Below are 6,228 nucleotides of genomic sequence, written 5' to 3'. Positions count from 1 at the left end.
ATAAATTAAATAAAGCGTTTATCTAATATTTTTTACAAGCTGCCGTATTGAAAATTTAAGAGTAATTTTTAAATTAATTACCTAAACTTTCACTTACGGAAATCTTTTTCTGTTAAATTTTAATTTTTTTTGCATACTTTACTGCTAATTGCTTCTTTATTCTAAAAGTAATTTGTTATTTTTGTTCATTATTATAAGTAATTAGAAATTATGTTTTATGTACTTTAAATTTTGATAAGTTTTGAATTTTACGTGTTTTTAATGGTAGTTGTTATATAATAACAAAATTATAGTAACTCAATTTAGTTTTTAGCTGAGTATACGGAGTTTAATTTGTAAATTATAACTTAAATTTTAAAGAATTTTAATAAAATTATTACAAAAAAAAACAGGTTATGCATAAGTTTTGTTATATCTTATTATAATATAAATTATGGTTGTTATGTGTAAACAAGTACAGCTGCATGTGTTAAAAAGACTTAAGATATAAATAGATAAGTTTATTACATTTATTTCATAAACAATTTTTATATTTTACAAAAAAACAGCTTCATTAAAATAAATGTATTTAAAATTGTCCTGGGCAAGACGATAAAGGTATCCGTGGTGTGCGACTCGATAACCGAAAAGTTCTTCTTGCACCAGGTCCTAGGACCAAACTTTTTGAGCACTTTTTTATTGTTCAATAAACTATAAAGTATTTAAAAATAAATTTTAAGAACAGTTACAGGTAAACACATTTAAAATAAAAGTTTTAACAGCTTTGTAAACTCAAAGAGTTTTTGATCTTTTTTTTTTAAGTTCAAAGGAACATAGTAACTAGATCGATACAAACTAACAAACAAAGTATATTTGCTGTTAAAAGTTAGATAAACGTATCTTTTTAATGTTTTTACTATTATTTCTTGTTAAAGAAAAAACTAGAAAAAATTACAAAAACGTATTTAATTTCATTTGTAAGGTCATAAAAAAACGAAAAAGTATAAAGTTTAATTTTTTTATATAGCAGTTACACTTTAAAGCACATGATGCAAATAGTTATAACAGGTAGTTTTAAAATAAACTATTTTCAAAAATTTCCGTTTCAAATTAAAAAGAAATATATTCTGAATGAAAGAAAGACTAAAGTTTCACTTTTGTTAAAACTAAAGGTACATTCTATATTTACTAACACATTGTTTTAACGTCTTTAAATTCACACATTTTTAATTATATTCCTTTATCAAAAATATAAAACTTGTAAAAATACTTTTAAAAGTTGTGTCGTTGAGTAAAGTTCTTCAAAAGTATATCAACTTTATAATAAACAAATTTTTAAAATAGATGATTTTCAAATGTACTCTTTTAACGTTAATCGTGTAATTTACAACTTAAAATAACTTTTAAATTTTTTAAAACCTATAAAAAAATTGTTCAAAAAGCTTTATTCAAACTTAATATATTTATGCTAATTTAAACATATTTAAATGTAACCTTGGATCGTGTAAAACAGCAATTTTTAACTTGGGGTAAATCTACCACTGGGGTAAATTTCCTTGTTTTAAGGGATAAATTTTTATAATCAAAAGTTATGTATATTAATTTTATTTAATTATGTTTTAATTTTTTAAGTTAGTATTCGACTGTTTTTTTTTTTTAAGTTAAATAAGTTACTTTTTTTACGATTTTAATATCTTAAAAGCAAAAAATAAAAATAAATTTAGTTTTTTCCATAAAATTAAATATTATTTTGTATAATAGGGACAAATTAGGTAATTACCATCAAAAAAAAGAATAAATTCGGTAATAACCTTTCAAAAAGGAGTAAAACGTGTAAAAAGGTTAAGAACCGCTGGTGTGTCGGACACAAATGGTTCTGGACAAGACATTAAAAGGTATCCAAAAGGTGTGCAACTCGATAACCGAAAGGTTTTTCGTGCACCAAGTCCTATGACCAAATAATTTGAGGGCCTTTTTAGTCGTTCAATAAACTTGTTAATTAGTGTAAAAAAATTAGTACATTTTTTAAGTTGTGAAACTTATTTTACCATGTCTCAAAAAATAGTTAAAAACTTCAGAAAGTAAAAAATACTCATGTAAGTTTAAACTTTAAGATTATAATGCTATGAAATTTTGATTTTTAGTTTTTATAAAAAGATATATTTAACAATAACTCTAAATTATTAAAATTTAAATAGTTGTGCACTCAAAAATGTTGAACCGAAAATCCAATTTTGGTTAGAAATACTTATAAAAAAAATGAAAAAAAAAACTGATTAAAAATAATATTTAAGTTAATGAAAGCAAACAAACATTTCACTTAGCTTATAAATTAACACTATCATGCTTTATTAAGAAAAATATTATGTTTAGTAATACAACTAGAATGTTTTAAAACACTTTTTGAGTAAATTACAACTGTAATGTTATTTACTTAGTTTTTAATAAATGTTACATTGTAATTTATCTACTTGATTTTTGCTTTAACTAAATTTACAATTTAAAAATTTTTACTTTCTAAGCAAACAGTCAAGCTTATTTTATGACCATGAATAACTATGCTTTCAAATATAAATAAAAAATTAAACTTGAATGTATGTTTTTCTTAGCAAAAGATAGAAAGAACAAAACACAATACATAGCAAATAATTATAGCTTAGTTGTACTAACAAATATTTAAAAACTGTTACTGCACAATTTTTTTTGCATACTTGATTTTTTTAAAGATTTTTAATAAATAGGTTTTACTTAGTTAATTAAAATTTGTAGTTTAAGTACTCTAAATTAAGATAAAAATGAGGTCTTGTGTATATTTTTAACATTTATAGCTCTTAAAAGCCACTAGTTATAAAGTTTCGCATTAAGTTCTTAATTTTAATATTTTTTATCTATATAACAATAAAATATATAACGTGATATTAGTTTAGACTGCATAAACAAAAAAGTTTAACAAATTTTTTTTTGGTTTGTTATTAATTTATGTGTTTACTGTTTTCTTTTACGCAGTTTATCTAAAGGCCAAAGTAGAGACACCTATTATCATGTATGCACTTTAAGCGGTGGTAGTACGCTTACGCCTTACGCTACACAACAAAGCCATTTAAGGTACGCTACGCACTAAATCTTAAATATGAATGGGATTTAGCAATTTTTGAAAACATATTTGAGAATCTTTATTTAACAAATAAAAATTAACGAACCAAAATACAATCCTTATGTGATTAATACAAAATTTTATCTTTCAAAATGTTTACTTTGAGTAAGGTTAGTAATACTAACTTAGTATACTTAAAGGTCAGTTTTAGCTGATAAAAAGCTAAGTCAAAAAAAAAAACTTTTTCATGTTTTAGTTTTAATTGTTTAGTTTTTATTATTATGTTAGTTTTTAATATTTTAGGGTAGGTTGGCTTATAGATAACGATATAAGCAAAATAAAAAACTAAGCTTTTAAAAAGTTTTACAAAGTATCTGACTTAGTTTTTTTTTCTAGCTCAGACTGCTCTCTAAGTACGCTGTGAGTGTGACTGTCCCTTTGGGTGTTAAAATGTAATTTTGACAAATTTAATTGTATGTTTCGCTATCATTTTGTGTAAAACGGTTACTTTTCTCTCACAACTATAAGTTACTTTTATCATGTAAGTCGTAAGATACGCATATTTGCCTAGGCTTAAAGTACGTACTGTGTACTTTATCAATTTTCTACGGTAAAATTTATTTGTTAAAAATTAAGTTTTATACGTAATATATTTTTTTATTGCTTAAATAAAAAATAACTGTTTTAAAGTACTTTATAAGCAAGATAAAACATACACATGATATTTTTTTGTCAGTTAGAGATTTTCAAAATCATTCTTAAAAGTTTTAATAAAAATACTGCAAAAATATACAGCTTTGTAGAAAGACATTAAACTGTATCCTGGCATATGACTCGATTACCGTATTTTTGTTATTAAATAAACTTATTGTTTATAAGTTAAATAGAGACTTTTAAACTATGTACTACTTAAAAGTAATAATAACTCAACCCTGGTTTTGTAATTCAAATCGATAAAACCAAAAAACTTTACTATTTAGCATACGTAGCCTTAATTGTAAACAATACTCATATTTAAATACTAAGCAAAACTTGCTTAAATGTAAGCTATATTTGCACTATTTATTTTTAACTGTAAATAAAGTCATTAAGATCTTTTGTATAACTGTAATATAAATGTTAATATATGGTAAAGTTTACATTTGAATTTTTTTTAATTCTTAAGGCGACACACTTCTTTTCAAAAGGCAGTACTGGTTAAAAATCAGAACCTTAATTTTGGTAAAGTTACAGCACAAATACTTAATTTAAAGTGGTTTAAGATATATTTTTAATTCAGTAGTTATGACCTAACACCAATAAGTTAATAAATTTATAAATTTAAACTTTGAATTATGACTTATGTTAGCTCATATTAAAAAAAAAATTTTAGATTTACCCAATAGTGCAAAAGCTAATTTTCATAACTACATGTGCAGTAACTTTGCAAAATAAAAGTTTCTTAGCTCTAAATTGAATTTTGTTGTGACTTAATAACTACTCTATGGACTGACATAAAACTAAAAGTAGGTTTTTTAGAAAGTCTTCCATAGTATATATAAAAAAATTCATAACCATATGTGCAGTAGCTTTGCAAAAAGTAAGCTGTATATTCAGAGCTTCACCTTATTTTTTGGTATTTAAATAAACACAATTAATTTTTATATATGTTAGAGTGATAACTTAAAATACTATTGTTATTAGTTTGTATTTTAAAATATCATTCCTAGTTACATGGTTTCGACAAAACTCAGTGTTGTACAGGGTTGCCACACACTCAGGGAACTCAGGGAATCTCAGGGAATTTTCAAACTGTAGAAAATCTCAGGGAATCTCAGGGAAACTCAGGGAATTTTGGCATTTTTCTTTTAACTCAGGGAAACTCAGGGAAGTTTTGATTTTTTCTCTAAATTTCAGGGAAGTTTTTGAAAATCTCAGGGATTTTTTTTTCTAGATCTAGAATGAGGTTTAGTTAATCCGGTTTCAATATTTTGTTCAAAAGTAGTAACTTTTATTATTTAAGTGGTTATTTAGAATTTTTTTAGCCTTGCGGCTAGTTCTTCAATATTCTTAGTATTAACATTGTAGTTTTTTTAAGTTTTAAATTTATATTTACTTAAGTAAAATCAAACATAAAAATTTTAATTTTAGATTATTTTGTATCAGTTGTTAGGTATTAAGTTGTACTTTGATATGAGATATTTCTTTAGCTATTTCTTTAAACTTTCTTTTTGCAGGTTTTTTTACAATAATGTTAAGCTTTTAAGTTTTATTTACTGCATTCAGAAAAGTTGCTAGGAAAGACATACAAGTCATAATGAAGTTATTATGTATGCATTTAAAAGAGTTCTTTATGTGAAATTATTATTATAGTATAATTAAATTTTGTCAATTAAAATGTCAAACAAATTAAACTTTATTCTTTTATGTAGAAAGTTAACTAACAAGTTTACACAAAGTTGTGCAAAAATTTAGTTTTTAGTTTTTAATTGGTTTAAACCTTTTAAGATTGAGTTTTTGAAAACAGTTTTTTTCATAAATTTAATGCAGAAGCATACACATACAACCTTCCTTTTATTATTGAAGAAGAAAAATAAGAATGAGGCATTAATAATTTGTGTTAGAAGAGAAAGTTTTTTTTTTAAGATTTGAAAAATACTCAGGGAAACTCAGGGAAATTTAAGGTTACTCAGGGAAATTTTTGGTCACTCAGGGAAGAATTTTTGGCTCAAAGAGTGGCAACCCTGGTTGTAAAACACCTGGAATTAAAAATTACATGTAAAGTAGTAAAGTTTTGATTTGACATGAAAATCTATTGTATAATTAAAGAATTTTTGTCATCATCATATATTTTTTTTAATTTCAAAGCTCATTTTAAGTAGCTTTACAGAATCTTTTCAATGGTGTTATACTACTTAATACAGTTTTTAACCTTAATTAATTAAAAGTTAATAGATGTAGCTTGGTTGTCATTTAACATTAAGGCCATAGGGGGGGTAAGCCATATTTTTTACAAGTTGATGTTATTTGGTAGAGTTTTTTCTAAGGCTTCAAGATACTTTTTACCATTTTAAAAAATTTGAATTATTTTATGAGATATGACCAGCCAAAGTTGGGCCGCATAATAGGTTCCCTATGGGAAGGGAAAACTAAAACAGCAAAAAAAGACTATTTCA

Source organism: Thalia democratica, chromosome 5 (genome assembly GCF_965202585.1).
Source record: "Thalia democratica chromosome 5, ktThaDemo2.hap1.1, whole genome shotgun sequence".
NCBI lineage: Eukaryota > Metazoa > Chordata > Thaliacea > Salpida > Salpidae > Thalia > Thalia democratica.
The sequence above is the reverse complement of the archived record's forward strand: the minus strand, read 5'-3'. Positions refer to the sequence as shown.